We start from the raw sequence: 19,486 nt of genomic DNA, 5'->3' as shown, positions 1-19,486 counted from the left end.
GTGGATAGACATAAGAAGCACACAGCAGGTATACTCATGGAAACTGTAGTATGAACAACCACTGAGTAACTCTATGATCACAAGATAAAAACTGTCTCTAAACCTATGCTGGGGCCTGATCTTCTCACTATGAAAGACAGAGGACAGAAGATATTCTGGAGACTAGGATGTAAAGGGCAAGCTGGCCATTTAAAATGAGGAGCAGTAGGGAAAGCATTCGGCTAAAATTGCAGTTTTACACTAATGGAGGCACAAGAGTACATTCATACAACTGATAGCTTGAGCTTTATCCTAGTGTCTCATTAGCCAAATAAAAGAACACTCCTTTCTACACTGGGAGTTTTCCTGCTTTACTGGAGGTGACGACAAAAGTGGGTTTTACGTCACTTCATGCTTCAGACTGGGTACATTGCAGATTGGACCCTCAGTGGATCAAGGATTCCAAGAGAGAGAGGGGGAGACTAAAGAGTTGGGCAAGTGGGCAAACCTCCAATCCTGGTAGACATGGATTCATCCCCTGTATTAGCTGAACCCAGTGGGTCATCTCCTGTTTTCCTTGTCTTCTGTTCTGTTGCCAGTTGTGTGCTTTATTATCATTACAGGCATAGAGAGAAAGGTTGTCTTCTTCTGTTATACATGAACGTTTTTTTTTCTCAATTGACGCTTTTTATTTTTTATCTATGTCTTCCAGAAACATTATCCAACTCATCTTAATGTATCTATCGAACAAAAGACTGTGACTGAGCAGTAGGCAGTACTAGGGACAATCCCTGAATGGGGTGCCAGTCCATCACTGGTCACACTCACATATGCCCATATTCACCCATAAGGGGCCAATTTTCATGCACAAATTAACCTCATCATACTTCATTGGCAGGATCCTTTAATGCAGCTTTAAGTATTTATCTAATAACCACAGAATTCTTGATTTGTATGAGTAAAGGTGTATTGTAAATGGAAAAAGTAAAAGTTACTTAGGCAATAGTAAACAAAAGATAAAGATGAACAGTTCATTTCATGATTCATTTGGTCTCCTTTCTCATGGACTCCAACCATTCCTTCTTTGTCCTCCAGATCACTTCTCTGCTCCACTCTTCTTCACACATCACTACAGGTAAATTGTTGTGTATCAAAAATCTTTTCTTTAAATGGTGCAGAGAACGAACATTAAGCCATATTCTATATGTAATAAATAACTCAAGGTTTCTTTCCAAGTGTGTATTAGGTTAGTCATGTATCATCATCAAGAACATTCAATCAGAAACATCAAGAACACAAATCCCTTCTTAATGTCATGATAAAAATTACATTAACTGCCTAAATATGGTGGTCCAGTACTGTCTGCTCCTTGCAATGGACTAGCACCTAGTCCTAGTTTCTAACTTGTGCCTTAGTGCTGCTGTTGTGGAAAAAACTTTCCTCTGTTTTCAAAGAAGTCATTACCAGAGACCAGATAAAAACTCAGAACGATTATTTATTTGCACATAGATTTGAACAAATGTCTCAGCCCATGGAGTGAGCCATCAATAAGACAATTAATTCCCTTTAATACTTTTCTTTTACCATTACCTTATCTAATACATCCCGTGATGTGACTCTTAATATCCATCCATCCATTATCCAACCCCTTATATCCTAACTACACGGTCACGGGGGTCTGCTGGAGCCAATCCCAGCCAACACAGGGTGCAAGGCAGGAAACAAACCCTTGCGCAGGGTGCCAGCCCACCACAGGGCACGCACAAACACACCAAGCACAATTTAGAATCATGCAGACTTCTTAGTGAATTGACTACAGCCACCATTAACTTCATATACATGTCTATTTGTCTATTATTCTAAGCATTGCTTTGGGTTTTCTCAATGATCTTACAACCAATTCATAAAAGGGGTGTTTGGGCTTTCTCACTAGTTTGTCCACACTTTTTAAGGGGGTGCTTATTAATTTCTTACTTCATTTTGACCTTATTAATTACTTTGATGGTCCTCTTAAGATGAGGCAAACCTCACATGCTCAAGCTTTAAGCTACATTTTGTCAACCCTTTAGTTACTTTCAGTCCTTTTCCTTATGCTTTTAATAATCCTTTAATATGACTTCATTTAAATATATACTTGTAATCAATTGTAAAAATTACCATGTACTGATTAAAAATATTTGATTAAAATTCTATACTGCTATGATAATGCTGCTTAATGAAGTTGTGCAACTGATTTTTTGTATTGTTAACTAGAGGACTGAGCATAAAATACTTGGGAATGGCAACACAGAACTGTGACTACAATCCACCGCAATTTTGCTTTACCTTAATATTATAATAAGGTAATATTATATTACCTTAATATAATAAAGATCTATCTATCTATCTATCTATCTATCTATCTATCTATCTATCTATCTAATAAAGGTATGCATGCTTTAAATTACACAAAGAAACCATGTTTTTTATTGTCCTATTTCTTCTAAAATGAAAGATACTCTTCCTGAAATATTTGTGTTCAGATTTATCAGCATACATTCTGATTACAGAATTATAGAATTGGCTAGTGTAGTTCTGTGAATACGCTATGTTGCAACCAGGTAAGCTTTTCAGGTTTGCCATTTAATTAAAAACATTGTTTTTTCAATCTTAGTTAAAATACAACTGTTGTCCCAAAACTGCCTTTATATATATTCATAGTATCCATGTTCTGAATCCCGATCTATATATATATATTTATTGTCACAGATAGAGGGTGCTGTCGTCCCCTTGAACCCTCGGACAATATGTCAGATACCAGGTAAAAGTCCAATAATTAAATTTATTTGAACTAAACAGTGCACAAAGCACCCTCCTCTCCACAATACTCATGAATTCCACAATAATCAATAACAATACACCAATCCACCACTCCCAGATGCGTTGCCACCCTTCCACCCAGCTCAGCTCAATGCTCTGGTGTTTTTCCCAGTCTTTTATAGTCCCTGACCCGGAAATGTTTCCCGTCCTTCAGTCCATGTGACTCCTTATCACTTCTGGGTCAGATAAAAAGTCCTTTTCTTCATCCCGGACGTTTGTCACTTCTGCTGTCGCTTTGCCTATGACGTACTTCCGGGTTATAGGGCACATGTGACTCTCTGGGCCTCCTTGCAGCATCCTCTGTTGGCACCTGTGGTATCCAGCAGGGCTGTAAAGGAAAACTCCATCGTCCATGATTCCCTGCTGGTATCTGGGGCACCTCCATGCTGCAGGGAGAGCTCCATCTGGCAGCCTGTGGGTATTGGCTGGCCATAGACCACTATATATATATATATATGGTATCAACATTGTGTCACATCTTTCAGCGTATTTACACTTTTGGTGTTCACTAATTACCTAGCTATGTAAAGTTTAATTAGACACTCATAAAAATGCCTACTTAGGCCATTACAAGGAAAACAAACAAAGGAACACCTTATGAGAAGGACTTAGAAATCATAGTGGACTCAAAGCTTATCGACTTCCCAACAGAATTCAGTAGCCATTAAGAAGGCTAACAGAATGTTAGGTTATATAAATAGATAGATAGATAGATAGATAGATAGATAGATAGATAGATAGATAGATAGATAGATAGATAGATAGATAGATAGATAGATAGATAGATAGATAGATAGATACTTTATTAATCCCAAGGGGAAATTCACATAATCCAGCAGCAGTATACTGATACAAAGAAACAATATTAAATTAAATAGTAATAAAAATTAAAAAAATGAAAAAAAATAAAAATAAAAAAGCAGACAATAACTGAGTAATGTTAGCATTTACTCCCCCGGGTGGAATTGAAGAGTCGCATAGTGTGGGGGAGGAACGATCTCCTCAGTCTGTCAGGGCACTCGCCACAACTGTCTGATAGAACATCTGCAGCATCTTACTGCAGATGTTGAAGGATACCAACCTTCTCAGAAAGTGTAGTCTGCTCTGACCTTTCTTACATAGAGCACGATCTGTGGAGTACAAGTCCAAGGAGGTTATGCTCAACCTTTATAATGCACTGGTGAGGCCTCACCTGGAGTACTGTGTGCAGTTTTGGTCTCTAGGCTACAAAAAGGACATAGCAGCGCTAGAAAAGGTCCAGAGAAGAGCAACTAGGCTGATTCCAGGGCTACAGGGGTTGAATTATGAGGAAAGATTAAAAGAGCTGAGCCTATACAGTTTAAGCAAAAGAAGATTAAGAGGTGTCATGGCTAAAGTATTTAAAATTATGAAGGGGATTAGTTTAGTAGACTATTGTTATTTTAAAAGGAGTTAATCAAGAACATGGGGACACAGTTGGAAACTTGTTAGGGGTAAATGTCACACAAAGTAACATTTTTAATGCCCGAAGAAGGGTCCTGAGTTGCCTCGAAAGCTTGCATATTGTAATCTTTTTAGTTAGCCAATAAAAGGTGTCATTTTTGCTTGACTTCTCACTATATTCATAATGGCTAACATGGTACAACACCCTAGTAGCACAAACATTAGGAAGTTTTTCTTTACATAAAGAAAGATAGACACTTGGAATAAGCTACCAAGTAGTGTGTTAGACAATAAGACTTTAGGGACGTTCAAAACTCAACTTGATGTTTTTTTGGAAGAAATAAGTGGATAGGACTGACTAGCTTTGTTAGGCTGAATGGCCTGTTCTCATCTAGATTGTTCTAATGTTCAAATGGAAACATTGCAGAGTGTGGTCATCACTTTATTATGTATTTATGAAAACTTGTGATTTCTTTGAAATATAATTTGCTCCCTGTGACCATGTAGTTAGGATATAGCGGGTTGAATAACGGATGGATGGATGGATGGATATAATTTGCTTTGTTTTTAAACTGTATAAGATTTAGTAGTGAACTGCTTTAGTGGTGCAGTGTTTAGCCCGGCTTCCTCCCTTATTCCTTTTCGGCATGCATTCCTTCTTTCTATGTGGATTTGCCCCCTGGTACCATTGATGAGATCCTTCAAGCATTTAGACTACATAAAAACCTCAGTTGTCACAATTAAGCATAATGGAGCTGTGGGAATGATAACATTGTTAACCATTTCATTCTTATGTCAAGTAGGCATGCATGTTAATATTAAAGCCTTGTGAAACAACAACCATGCAGACCCCATTGGCCCAAAACCCCATGGGCCCACCCGCACTGCTAGACCACTGGCATCAAGTCTAGCCTGCATATTTTGATTGGATGTATAATGAAAACTGAAAATCACACGCATCAACATTTCTTTTTCTTCGATTACATTTTGAAAAAGGTGTTTTGCTTACAATATATTAACGCCGTGTATCCTTCAACGGTGAAGTCTCTTACACCAAGAACTGTGAGGATTCATGTCGCTGATCAGGCGTCTTAATTTAAAAGCTTGCCCAATTATGATTAATCGCAATGAATTGCATCATCCGTATTCGTACTGATGCAAAAGTAGCGCAAAATTAACTTTCTGAAATCATAAAACACGAAATGGATCAATATGTGACTAATGGAGCAACTCACTTTTTTAATAACCAAAAAAAATCTTTTGTAGATAATTCGATCGGCGGCTTATTTGTTCTCAAAATTGTTTTGGTAGGAGGACTGAAGTGCTAAATAGTTTGTCAACAGGAGCTTAGCTGAGTTCAGTCCATTAGACTACCCCCCCTTCTTTTGAGGATTAGCCAAACATCGCTGGGGGCCAGGTAAGGGATCGGGGAGGGGGACTGGGGGGAGGAACTGGGGGTCTAGAAACTTGTGTGTGTGTGTGTGTGCGTGTGTGTGTATTGTGGGTGATTCGCGACTCTGCTGTCTTTTGTCGTTTTGCTTAAAAAAATGAAAAAAGTGCAGATAACATCTTGTGAGTCAGGGCGCACTGAAAGGTCAGCCTTCAACCCCCAGCCCTGCAAAACGCACCCCCGGGGCAAAACGGGAGCTGGTGGTGACTGCGTAGTGTGTGGGAGAGAGAGAGTGTATATGTGTGTGTGTATGTGAGAGAGAGAGAGAGAGAGAGAGAGAGAGAGGAGGGTCCACATCGGGAATGTATTTAGTCAGCATCCCCTGCTTTCGGATCATCCGTCACAAGCGCCTTTATCTCATATACACTTTTTAACAGAAAGTCAAAGAAGTTTACAAAAGGAGCATATACGTTATAATATCTATATTTATGCACTCTACAGAAAGAGAGTATCGCCGGTGTGTCATTGGATGCGCATAGATGGGGTATATACATACAACGTATGAGCGTTAATCGGTGCTGCTACATTTCTCAGATCAGAAGCGGTCTCCGCAGGACGTTGTGGAGGGCCCCGAAACTGTCCGCTGTTCCAGTCTACAGGAGCGAGGGGTCAGCGAGGAGCTCTACTGGACGACTGCGAGTGTGAACGTGGGCGTGCTCGCGTGTACTCGTGACGGTCCTTTTGCTTACTTCGAAGTCCAGTCCCTCAGTGGCGATGTTCAGCGTTCACGAGAAAGCAAGAGATCGTCGTAACGATCTCTGAGAGATCCTGCACTCGAGAACGGGTGAGTGGCATCTTTAAACTAAGTTTATCAGTGTTCTCATTCGCTGGTTGTGTTTTTAGCGGCCGAATGTTAGACATTTTGGCGTTGGGCTTTCTTTATTGCGCGACGGAAGAGAGGCAACTTGGAAAGATGCTGAGTCGCTTTTCAGTGTAACTCGCACAAAGGCTGTATGCTGAAACGCTGATATTAAATGTAATGTTTGAGACATCAATGGGGCAGCGAAATGCATGGTGCATTCCCGATGCTCCACAAAACAACTTTATGACATACGTAAACGTTTACGATTCATTATATCGGTGATTCAAAAGATCTTAAAAAGTTTCTATCACGAGCGTGTGTCGTTTATTTGTACGCTGACCATCGAGCCGCATGTGTTAACAGCAACCGGGACAGTTTGTTGCTGGACATTTAGCCGTGTTTGTAATTAGCGCACAAACATCTTGAACTGGTGGTGTTCGTATGGAAAAAGGAATTACTTGAAGTTGTTCTTTGTTTAATGGTCTATGACATACACCAAAAGTAGTTTATTGATATATTTAATTATTGCTGTTATCGTTATTATTGTGAGTATTATAGTAATCTACTTTTAAGATACGTAGATGCATGTAGAATTTTAATAAACGCATCCCAGACTTCATCTAATTTTCAACTCTTAAACATTCAAATGAAAAGCTGAAACAAATTAAACGTTATTGCCTTGGTATTACTTATGCAGATGTTTCTTATAAGTTGTGTAAAGAGTCCCTTATTGTTGTAGTAGAAAAATATACTTTTGCGTCTTTTGGTTTTTCATTCGGTTAGATCACGTTTGTTGTTGCTCGCTTTAAAACGATGTGTAATATGAAACAACAAGGCTTGTAAACTTTGATGGATGCTTGTACTGCTGTCCATGGCTGGCAAAAGGTGCGTGGACAGAGTCCGTCTTCAGGGCCCCACAGTAGGAAAAAAAGGAAAAGGGAAAAGATTGAGATGATATTAAATGTTTGATTAATTTTGTAGGCAGTTTAACGTAAATATTAAAGTTTTCTTAATATATTAACTTTGATAGAACACTGCTACGTTTTTAAGGATGGCAGGTCATTCAAGTTGCATTCAAACGGGGATTATTATTACCTCATAATGAATGGAGATTATTAATATCCTAAATAGTAATAGATGTTTATCCGTATAAACTTTTAGAATTGTTTTCACATTTCATTTAAATCCTTCCTATTGGCGCATATCATTCTTCGTCGCTGTAAAGTTAGTCCTATCGTATAAATGTTAATGTTATATGTACTTTATTTTACATATGTATGGAAAATACGCATTGTTTGTATGCGTTGTTCATTGCACTATCCTCATAAATACAAAAAAGTGCATCCTAACAAAGTATCGCACAATAATGGTAAAACTATTTTAAAAATAAGTTTTCATAATATTTTGGTTTCTTTTTAAATACTTGGATTATCCTAATTCTTATCGAAACATTTTTATACCCACGTCGCTCAAATGTTAAGTATTGGATATTATGATTTGAAATTAAATTGAAATTAAGCAGAAATTTGCCATAGTTTGAGTATTTAATTGTATGTATAAATATCTAGACCTTACAATTATCGAAAGTTATATTAAATGATAGAAATAATAATACTGGGCGGCTACCTGTTTTTTGTACAATTTTGTAGATGTATTCGATTTTAAAATGCTCAGATTTAGCTACGTGAAAGTAAGCGATGAAATAGCAGAGGTGCGAATACACAGTGAAAGAACGGTTTATCTGATGTGCCGTTTGGAACGGGGCGCTGGTTACTATACTGCCGTACACAAAAATAAATGTGTACAAGAAAGCGCACTTTTCTGTGATGCACGTGCGAGATTTTGACTATTTTCCCTTAGGTCTATGCCATTGTCTTTGTAGGTTCTAGCCAATGTCTGTACGCACACTTACCTATTAAAGGTCTATTGTCCGCGTCATAACGTTTGGTCCTCTCAATAGGATCGGACTAGCCAAGACGGGCCCTTGACGATGAGCTTCGGGCTCACGGCATCTTTTCCCCTGGCATCTCATTTTTCGGATTTTTCGTTTGTTCAAAAAAAAAATCAACTGTATGCCAACAAACGATCTTTTTAGATAATCTTGCGGGATTATTTCAATCTGTCATCAGCCTGTTTATCTTGAAATGTTCACTTTATTTATGTTACGAAATTTGAGTTTAAATTTAGGGGCCACCGATAATTTCGTCATTTTGAATACTTACACTTTAATAATCGTTACACATTTTTGCTCATTCCAACTTTAATGCCTAAAACTGGAAAAGTTCAAAAGTTAAATTTGGTAAATTGGAAAACATGTTAAAGATACCACTAATTAGTCTGATTAAGCTGGTATTCCCCGACAGCTCTCGCATTCATAGTCTTTTTTGTTTTGTTTTTGAATCAACTTTAATCAATACGAGGCTGTTAATAATGTGATGAATAAGTAAACATTCTATCATGTTGGAATTTTTACGGTTACATCGAGCCCCCATTTCTTGTTCTGTCACCGGTTGTTATGGAGACATTTGAGCTGATACCGAATTTTTCTCTTCATAATTTGCATTAAGTGCGACGACTCCGGTACTTGTGCTCACAGTTGACATTATCGGCTTTCTCAGGTGCGAATGAATTGTTCAAAAGGAGGCATGCAAAAATAATAGTTAGAAACTTTAGCTCTACAAATCACAAAATAATTTTCTTGCTTCGTTGGAATTTGGACTATGGAAATACAAATACGATTCCCAGAATGACACACTTGTGATTCGTCTGTCCTAAACCATACATGTGAGAAAGTGAATAAAATTAGAGTCACGTGAAGACATTTTTATACCGTTGTGAAATATATATATATATATATATATATATATATATATATATATATATATATATATATATATATATATATAGGTGTCGTGAATTGCCTAGTGTTATTCTAAATTAAATAACAATATGAAGTCAGCCAAAATAAAAAAAAACAGATAAACCAAAGTTATCCTATTTTTTAAACCAACATTATTTAATAAGGCATGTATTAATTAGCATGTTTATTCATGTAGTAGATTTTTTAAGAAAATGCTTCTTCTGAAAAATCACGACTCACACACCTAGACAGACGTGTCTTGTAGCTGATATTTCAATGTTGTCAGAGTTTTTTTTATTTCATCCAAGGATTTCGTTACTTTATTAAAATATGTAAACATTAATTTAGCCAGCTTTCTAAATTTAGATGTTTCTATAATTTAAGTCCATGGCGTATCACTTACCAATAAATTATTTATTAAAGTTAGTACAGCATACTTAACTTCATTCAGAAATATAAATCCGTTCACCTAAGTTACACACGTGTGTTTGTAACCTTTGAACCTTTTTTTTGCCTCTGTTATATTAATGGCCATTGAGCATCAGCAGTTTGTGCCCAGCATTCTCAGGATGTCCATTTTGTCCCTAAATGGAACAGAATTCTTGTCTGTGAAGTTTTGCCTGTCTCCACAACAAATTTAAAGTTCCTGATGTTCACAAATAACTTTAGTTGCTTTCACTGGTTTTTTGAACCATTTTTGAATCACAGGTCAATACTGGCTAACTCACTGTGTCCCTAGGGACTTTGAAGACAATAAATATTTTTTTGGTCTATTTTATTTTTTTGCAATCATTGAGCGGATAGCAGTATCAGAAATTAGCAGCTCATTAATTGAATTGAATTAAATTCAACTCCTTATAAATCCGATAATGTCACTATACTGTGATATGCACTAATTTTAATGTAGTCTACTTCATCAACTTGTAAATTTAAAAAAAAAATGTCAGCAGTTTGTTGAAGGGTTTATGATGACTATAAATAGCTTTCACATTTATAACTAAAATTGGTTCATATTTTTAAATCTGTGTAATAAATAGTTTAATGCCTGACCTTCTAAATGTTTAATTTCATTTTTAATAACGACAGAGGAGTATGTGGTGTGATTAGATAAGATATATATCTATCTTTCTCAAATACTTAGGCATTTCCAAAAACTGCAACCGAATACAAATGCAGCTTTATGTTTTAAACTGTAGAGTCTTTGTCCCAGGCTATATAGCTTTCAGGTTGATTTATAAGAAGCAGAATAAATAGCCAGCATTAAAAAATGTTAAAGTCAGTTGCTCACTAGGGGCAGGCCCCGTAAATGGTCTTTGTATATGTTAAAAAACTGGACTGATTTGCAGCCAGACAATTTAATAAGAGAGTGGCTTACACTGGATAATTAGCTTAAAAGGAATTAAGCACACAAAAAATAAACAAACAATTGGTCAATTTTCATTTGAGTTTCAACCTTGATTGGTTAATATAATAAATTGAACATTTTACACATGTGCGGTACTCCTGATACAGCATGTATATCAGCCACAGTAGAACTATTGCTTTTTTTTTTGCATATGCTGGTTTTTCATTTATATATATATATGACAATTTGGATTCTCTTCTGATTTAAAAGGTTATGGCTATCATAGATATGCCTGCTGAAATAGCCACAATGGAATGCAATAATTTGCATGTAGGGGAAATGCAGTATTGAAAGGATTACTGTAAACTAATCCCATATCATCAAATAAATCAAATGGTCATTTATTTTTCTGTACTTGTTAAGCGTGGACATCAACAGCCTACCAGTGCTCAAATTCCCTTGTATTTTCTTTTTTTTAGATTTTCAGATTTTTAAGCACCTACATGGCAAAATCGTTTTTACAAAAAACTTTACCTTGACATTGCTTGATTAATTTTTTCAGAGCTCAGAATAGCTTTTTTCAAGATATTTAAATCTGTGTCAGAATCGAAGCAGCTCAGAAAGAACCAGAAAACGATTGTGAATACCTTTGTACTGGTCAGTGACAAAAATGCAAATTGAATACAATGATGTAAATTCTAGAATACAAAGCAATTTGTTTCAGCGTAAAATGAAACTCTTTGGAACTCTTATGGGCAGAGGATGGAATGCAAATGGAGGCAGCACTACATCTGCAGTACAAAATAAGTTGTTTCAGTGTAAAATTAACTATTTGCGACTGTGCAGCTTTCCCATTAGGTGGCCATGTTAGTTTTTGTCAGGCACAATAATGCTTTTTTGAACATTTCAGCACTGGCAGGTTACTATTTACAAAATTTGATAATTGTCTGGTAGAAAATTAGATTTTCCATTTAGAGTGTAAACTATTTTGAATATAGCTAACACTGGTAGTAACTTGACACTTCAGGATTTTTTTACATTGCAAAATGAAACTTTTGAGTGCTGTAATATTTAAATGTAACTGCGTCCAAATGTGAAGGATATAGCACACAATGTAGAAAAGATTATTTCTTAAGTTAACAACTATAAATGAAATCACATCAGCATCTATGGAGTGTAAAGAAAGGTACAAGCTTTTTCTTCGTTCCATTTTTAACCATTCATTATTCAATGATTATTATAAAAAATGTTTGCTTTTTAAATTCAGATTAGAAAATAAGAACATGTAGGAAAAGCAAACACAATTCAGCATAATATAGCTAGTCAATTCCTATCCACCAAATAAGATACAACTTGAAGGTCCTCAAAGTTCTGTATTTAACTACATAATATGACCAAATATTGTCAAATATCCACTTAAACCAGTTTAGGGTCATGGGGGGCCGCATCAGGCACAAGACTGACAGCAGTGCTGTACAGAGTGCCAATCTACTGTAGACTTGAAGCACACTATTTGGTAAACTGTACCGTGTGTTTACAGTTCTTAGGACGAGAAAGTAGATCCAAAAATATGAAATTTACTGATGGGATCAGACCTGGACTGGAGACATGACACATTTACCATTCAGTTAACTTATACAGACTTTATTTTGAGCACATTACAGATACATAGGTTTAACTTTCATTGCTAATAATAACATTTGCCTGGTGATGTTTCAGTTAAGGAAGGCAGAAGTTTTGAGGTAAAGCAGTTATAATGCAGTTGGTGACATGTTGCATGTTGGTTAGCACAGGCAAGTAAGATTTTTCACTGTACTCTGCAAATGACCCACTAAACTGCAATTTCTAGTGTAGCCACATGATGTGTTTTTAGCATTTAATTCCCAGGTATTGCTGAGGGAGCTGCACATTCTTCCTTTGCCCACATGCACTTTTCATGTTGTAAGGTCCTGGGAGATGACAGATTCTAGTGTGTACTTGTGTGCGTGTTTGTCAAATCCCTACCTGTAGCTGTTGTTTGATAATAGAGGGATTATAGACTTGTGTCCAATGGTGGCTCAGTTAAACTTCACATCACAATAGTCTGATACTTGTCAAGCAATTATGTTTATTGATGGGATTATAGGTAAGAGTTCTCTAGGAAGACATGGTTTGTCTGGATAAACTGTGATTAAACAGTTAGAAAATAGGGAGAAACAAACAAAATACTTGTGGAGGAATAGAAAAGTGCAAACCAATTAAATGTTCCTCTAATGCGTTTTCACCAAATAACTCTAAAATGGCTCTCTGAGATAAAATATATTTGAAAGGCTTATCTTCTGTCCTCTTTTATCAGTTCTTCACAACTTTTTGCCCCTTTTTTATAGATTGCTAAATGCATTATGTGTTGACAGCATAAGTCAACATACTGTATGTTGACTTTGAATTCTTTGTAAAAATATTTCAATCAAGATAAATTAAAGTTCAAAGTTTAAGAATATTAAGGATGCGCCCATCAACCCATTTATGAACTTAGACTTGTGGTGATCTGGAAGCATTAGGCACAAAAAAAAAAAAAAAGAGTTGGGACCCTCACGCTCACACACAACAAGGCCTGTTAAGGCACTGTTAAACTAACAACCTAAATGAGAAAGTGAGAATTTTTATTGAGCATTAAAGGGTCTTCAATGCCAAAGAATCCACATATTAATAAATAGTATAAAAAAACTTAACAGTTTTTGTGTTGTTCCCTCTATTGATCCTCTATTCATGAGGAAACTTTTAAAATTCCATAATCTCTGTGTTATATGTCAAGTTGGCTTAACTGTAATATACAGAACTGAATTTCATGAACGTCCGCTCAGCTGTTTTGGAGTAATGCGTGGTTTCTGTGGTGCTGACCCTTCCAGTATGAACCCCAGTGAAGTTCTTGAAACTCCATGAAGCCTATGTTTTAAATTTTATGAACAATAATGTAAATACAAAATCCCATGAAAGTAGACAGACATTTCTAAGTGATACACGATTATGGTGTTAATCCCTCATCACTCCATTGAATGTAGGCTTCGCTGTAAGCAGATCCAATCCTAAATAATGTACCAAATTCATTACCATCAGCTGAATTGTTCAGGCATTTATAACATGGCTCTGGTTTTTCACCATTGCAGCCTCCTTTCAAAACTGGAACTTTTGAAAGGAGTTAGAGTCTAAATTTTAAGTTGTATCTACAGTAATATGCATGCAAAATTACACACACTTTGATTCTGCAGTTCTGGATTGACGCAAATCCCCCCATTACAACCACCCTTCCTGATGAAGTTTTTGAATATCCATTCAGTCTCTCAATTTTAGTGAGAATTGGTTCAGCACTTTTTGCATGATTGGCGAACAAACTGAGAACATACAATGAGGGCTGAAATTATTTCCTTAGTATGTAGAATGGATGAATAACATCAAACATCCATCCATTATCCAACCCGCTATATCCCAACTACACAATCATGGGGTCTGCTAGAGCCAATCCCAGCCAACACAAGGCGCAAGGCAGAAAACAAACCCTGGGCAGGGCGCCAGCCCACTGCAGGGCACGCACACACACACCACAATTTAGGATCGCCAATGCACCTAACCTGCATGTCTTTGGACTGGGGGAGGAAACCCACGCAGGCACGGGGAGAACATGCAAACTCTACGCGGGAAGGACCCGGGAAGCGAACCTGGGTCCCCTAACTGTGAGGCAACACCGCTACCCACTGCGCCACCATGCAGCCCAACATCAACCAAAGCCAAAAATTTGAAATACAGGCAAAGGTTATTATGACTTTATTTATATAGATTTTGACTGCTTATACAGTAGTTGAGGCAATGAAAAAAGAAGATTGGCTAGTAACTAAAAATGTTATAGGAACAGGTACCATCAGCAAAGAAAAAAGAAAAACATATTGTGGTAAGCTGCAGTTTAATTAATGAATACAATGAAACACAATACAAATAGTATGATATATAAAGTAAGCCAACATCATAAAAAATTGTGAAAGGTGTGAAAGTAGGAAATGTAGTCATCACATAAAAAGGACAAATGCAGAATAGTCACCCAAGTAAACGTAAACATTAATAACAAACAGAAAATATCTTATATTAGTGGTCAACACAGGTAAAAGTTAGAAAATATATATCTTTTCAAATATGGCATGTTCAGGTTGTTTGTACCCAATTCCTTCAGTGTTTCCTTCTAGGGTCTCAAAAAAAAAAATATAAAAGCAATTTTATATACAGTGGGCAGGCCTAAAAAGTGGGAGTAGTTTGATTTAATGTTCACTACCGTCTAGTTAGACTAATGGACTGCCAGGACTTAAAATATGTGCGATGAATGTGGCTTAGCGTCCACAGCTTTGGACTGCAAATGACTGGGTTAAGGTTCAGTCTCTGACAATGACTATGAAGGTCAATAAACTCGCCTGTGTTCCACTATTGAAAATAGCACAATAATTAAAAAAAAATAAAAATAAACATAAATCAATAAATAAGCAGGCAGTTTAATGGGCATGCAAGGGTTCTTTGAGAAGTGTGCAGTAATGAAGCATCCAGTATAATTCTTTATATTTTTTCAAAGGATGAAATTAAAAGGCTGCTTTCAACGTGTGTCTCTTTTCTTCTTCTTTAGCCACATATCTACAGTATTTTAAACACACCCATGCCTTTAAGATTCCCAGATAAATCTATGCCAAGTTTAGTCTGTTCCTATTACAGAAGAATATTTTATGGTGTGACGCCATGCTGATTTTGCGTTTCTCTGAGTTTATCTTGTGGCCACATAGTATGTAATATAGCGTATTGTGCAATGTCTTGGTTTAGCTGTACTTTTAAAAACATTTGCTCTTTGACTGCTTGTCATTATATTCCATGGAATGCTTATGGGAGGGAATTGTAACTCCAGGTCTTCCCAGAAGTGATTTTGTATTTAACCTGCCCCCAGATGTTAGCAAATCACTGGCATTATGTGCAACATATACACTACTATATATGGTATATATTCATAATGCGCATCAACTGCAGTAATTTGGAGTCAGTATGTCACCACTTGCCACTTCATATTTAATTTATGATTGTCATATCAGATACACCTTAATACCAGACACAACTTGCTTATCAGTGGATGGGTTCTTTATTATGGCTATGGGATCTTTCAGTTGACCAGAATATCCCTAAGTTGCACTAATTTGTGTGTCGCACAGCAATTATGAGTTATTATGACACAGTCTTCTCTTCTTTGACTCTTTGGGATATACTGTACATAAATAACATTTTTACCTGTTCTTAGTTTTTATAAAGATTACAACATCTACAAGGCAGCATTTTTTCAGTGAAGGAGTATAATTTGTCTGTCAAGGTTTGCACTGTACCATCTCCTTTCTGTAAAGGTTTTGTCCAAAGCGGAAGGTCGTAGTGATGATCAGAAGTGCAGGTAACAGTATCAGTGGTCATGGGATCTGTTGTTTGCATTTCTTTTAGGCAGTAATATACTCTGACTTTAAACAATGTACTGCATCTTGATATGTCATTTGGTTGTATTGTGAATGAGTAATATAATGTCATGCCATGTGGTCCAGAGGTTTAGCCACTGGTATTTAACCACAAGGTTGTAGTTATTGTAGTGTTAGCAGTAGTATGCAGGGTTCGTCCGCACCTCTGACTCACAGGCCACTTAAACCAAATAAGCACCAATTACAAAATCAATGCATGTATACAATGGCACAGTATTTCTGTAATTGTAAAGCACCCTGGTATGGTGTTCATCTCAGAGAGATCCTATGAATAGAAGTAATATTCTCAAACCTACGTAATGCCATTCAGAACTGCAGAAGACTATAATCTATCCCTGTGGCCAACACAGGGCCACTCACACATACACCAAAAAAACGGGGCCAGTTAATGTATGTCTTTGTGGGAGGAAAAATGCAGAATGTGGAGGAAAACTTGGGCAGAAGATCCAAACACCACACAGACACAGATCCTGCCCTGGATCTGTATAAAATAAAATAAATAAAATAAAATAAATAATCATGGCTTATTATGGATGTTCAGGATGATTTGAGTTATCTCCGTGACAAGTCATTTTGTCATAAAACAATGATTTGTAAAATTGTGGTCGCCACTGCCTTCAGAGCTGAAAGTTGAAGAAGCACAAATTCTTTTCATGAAAGTATTATTCTTGTATACTTGTACTGCATTTCAAAATATAGGTGAGAAGTACCAATAGCATGGTGTAATAGAAGTAGTAGTAGTAGAAGTAGTATATTTGTAGTAACATTATTATCACGTGGAAAGAACACAGTGGAATTCTGTCCAGCAAACTGAGACACGTTTTCGCTCTCCAGGTCCAAGAAAAAGAAAAATCTATTAATATGTATGACCTAATTTCAGTTAAAATAAGCACAAATCAGCTTATTAGATGTACCCCTTATATAATTGTGCTCATGTGGGGATATAACAGTTAATTTCTCACCTCAGAACATTTTGCCCTGCCATTTATAGCAGTGCTCAAGCCATGTGCTGAAGTAAGAAATGAGCAGCCTATACTAGTATGTTGAGATAAATGTAGTTATTCAAAAATCTCTTACTTTGGTAAAATGTTTGTTTTTTCATTGGAAACATTTTACAGCCATAACAGCCGTGGTGTTTGGGTGGTAAGCACTAAAGGACAAGTTACCTTGATACTGCAAATGAAAACGAATAAAATCGGAATACAGTACTTGAATTTGTTTCCAAATTATACAAAGTGCCACTAATTTGTCCTTTTCACTTTCTATCCAGTTAGATTTCATTTTCAAAACCATTGCTATGTACTTCATGTCTCCACACAGTATATTGTGTGTAACGGTCAAATTTGTTTCATTTTCTCCTTTTACTATTCACTGATTATTCAGCCTGCGGTGGGCTGGCGCCCTGCCCGGGGTTTGTTTCCTGCCTTGCGCCCTGTGTTGGCTGGGATTGGCTCCAGCAGACCCCCCGTGTCCCTGTAGTTTGGATATAGCGGGTTGGATAATGGATGGATGATTATTCAGCAGAAGTTGTATTTTATGAACTATCACATGGACTATGAAAGTGTAAGACTATATAAAACTTTATAAAAAGATCACACTTGATCAACTTTTATATTTAATGGAAGACAGGCATTGTTCTAGTAGTTCTCTTTCTGTCCAGTGTCACCTCTCATGTACAGCAGGCCTGCTATAGGCAGAGCAGATAAGGGAGAGAGTCTAAACCTTGAATTTGTCCCTGAGGCCTTGTAAGAATTGTCAGTTTAAATATCTCCACAGCATTTCCAGAACTGTTTATTATCAGCTTTAGGCCTGACTTTGTTGCTTTATAGAATGAAAGAAGCTAAACTGTTCAACAACATCTCCCACTCTGCTATGTGTTGAAACCATCTTCATGTAAATTTGATCGAGCTGTCAGCTGATTCTTTTATGCCAAAGTATTTTTTCACATGTTTGTGTTTTAAGTTTATTCTTTCAACATTTGTGACTCTTTACATGTTCTGTGAAGAGAAGGAGATGAGGACACCTCTCCAGGGTTGGTTCCTATTGTGTTCCCAGTGCTGCTGGAATATACCCCTATGCCTTGCAACACTGAACTGGATTAAATGATAATCAATGAGTGTACTGGGAATGGTTGTGTAGTGGTAGCACTGCTGCCACACAGTCAGAAGACGGGGCTTCACGTCTCCTTTATGGAGTTTGCATGTTCTCTCTGTGTCGGCATGAGTTATTTCTGGATTCTCCAGTTTCCATCCACCGTCCATAGACGTGCAGGTTAGGTGAATTGGTGTTGCTAAACTGGTCCCTGATGCGTGTATGTGTGTGTGTGTCTTCCCTTCAATGGATTGGTGCTGTGTCTTGCTTTGCTTCTGTTGACTGCTTAGAGGATCTGCTGTAACCCTGCCCTGGATAAGTGGGTTAAGAAGATGAATGTGTGAGTGGCATTTTGGCAACACATGACATTAAGTGTCACTTATTATAGTGTCCCTACTCTGTAATCACAAGGTAGTTACCTGCCTAACTAAAATGTAACTACATATTATTATTATTGTGTGCTTTCACATGTGTAATGGTGAAGGGATGAACTCAGTTGTATATGGCATAAGAATGAGAAATGTGTACTCTTGTATGCTGCTCCTTGAGTTATATGATACCTAAGTTTATGGTAATTATATTGTTATATTGCAGCTAGGCATGAAATTACTGAGCAATTATAGTATAGGTGAGTTTAATATGAGACACTTATTGTAAAGTATTATCTTATTTTTAATTCTGAACCTTGTAATCCTGATTATAAAAAGTTTTTTCAAAGAAATGTGCCATGGCATTGACAAAGGTCAGATTATAAATGCTCTGAAACTTGAAATGATACATCCTTCCATTGGGCGGGTACCAGGACTCATTTTGAGGTTTATATGTTTTTGCACATTAATATGAGTAAGAAAATGAATGTAATCAAATTATATAAATATTTACTAAACAGTATGCATGGTGACTAGGCTTGAGCACAGATGCTGTGTACATCTAAAGCCAATGTCACATTATAGGACTTCTAGTTGGAGGGGTTGTCAGACTTGCTGACAATAGTTGCTGATCTTGACACCTATGGACTTCATAATTCACAAACAGGAATTGCAGGGAATGAAAAATTAGACAACTGCATCATGAATTTCCAGTATAGACTTTTTTTGCAAGCTCATTCTTTTTTCTGACAGCCCACTGGCTTTACAAGTCACCAAATTTAGTTTTT

At 36.8% G+C, this 19,486-nt stretch overlaps 1 protein-coding gene across 2 annotated transcripts in view; it reads left to right on the top strand.

Moving 5' to 3' along the window:
• The first annotated feature begins 6,022 nt into the window (after positions 1–6,022).
• Positions 6,023–19,486, top strand: part of eya2 (EYA transcriptional coactivator and phosphatase 2) — a 149,386-nt gene continuing 135,922 nt past the window's right edge. The window contains exon 1 of one of the 2 annotated variants that reach the window (XM_039735335.1): positions 6,023–6,494. The gene's annotated coding sequence lies outside the window, so the exon portion shown is untranslated. The remainder of the gene's footprint in view (positions 6,495–19,486) is intronic. The other variant, XM_039735334.1, reaches the window with a different exon arrangement.

This window comes from Polypterus senegalus, chromosome 14 (assembly GCF_016835505.1).
Source record: "Polypterus senegalus isolate Bchr_013 chromosome 14, ASM1683550v1, whole genome shotgun sequence".
In the NCBI taxonomy this organism is placed as follows: Eukaryota; Metazoa; Chordata; class Cladistia; order Polypteriformes; family Polypteridae; genus Polypterus; species Polypterus senegalus.
Note: the sequence above shows the minus strand (reverse complement) of the source record. Positions and strands in the feature narration are given on the sequence as shown.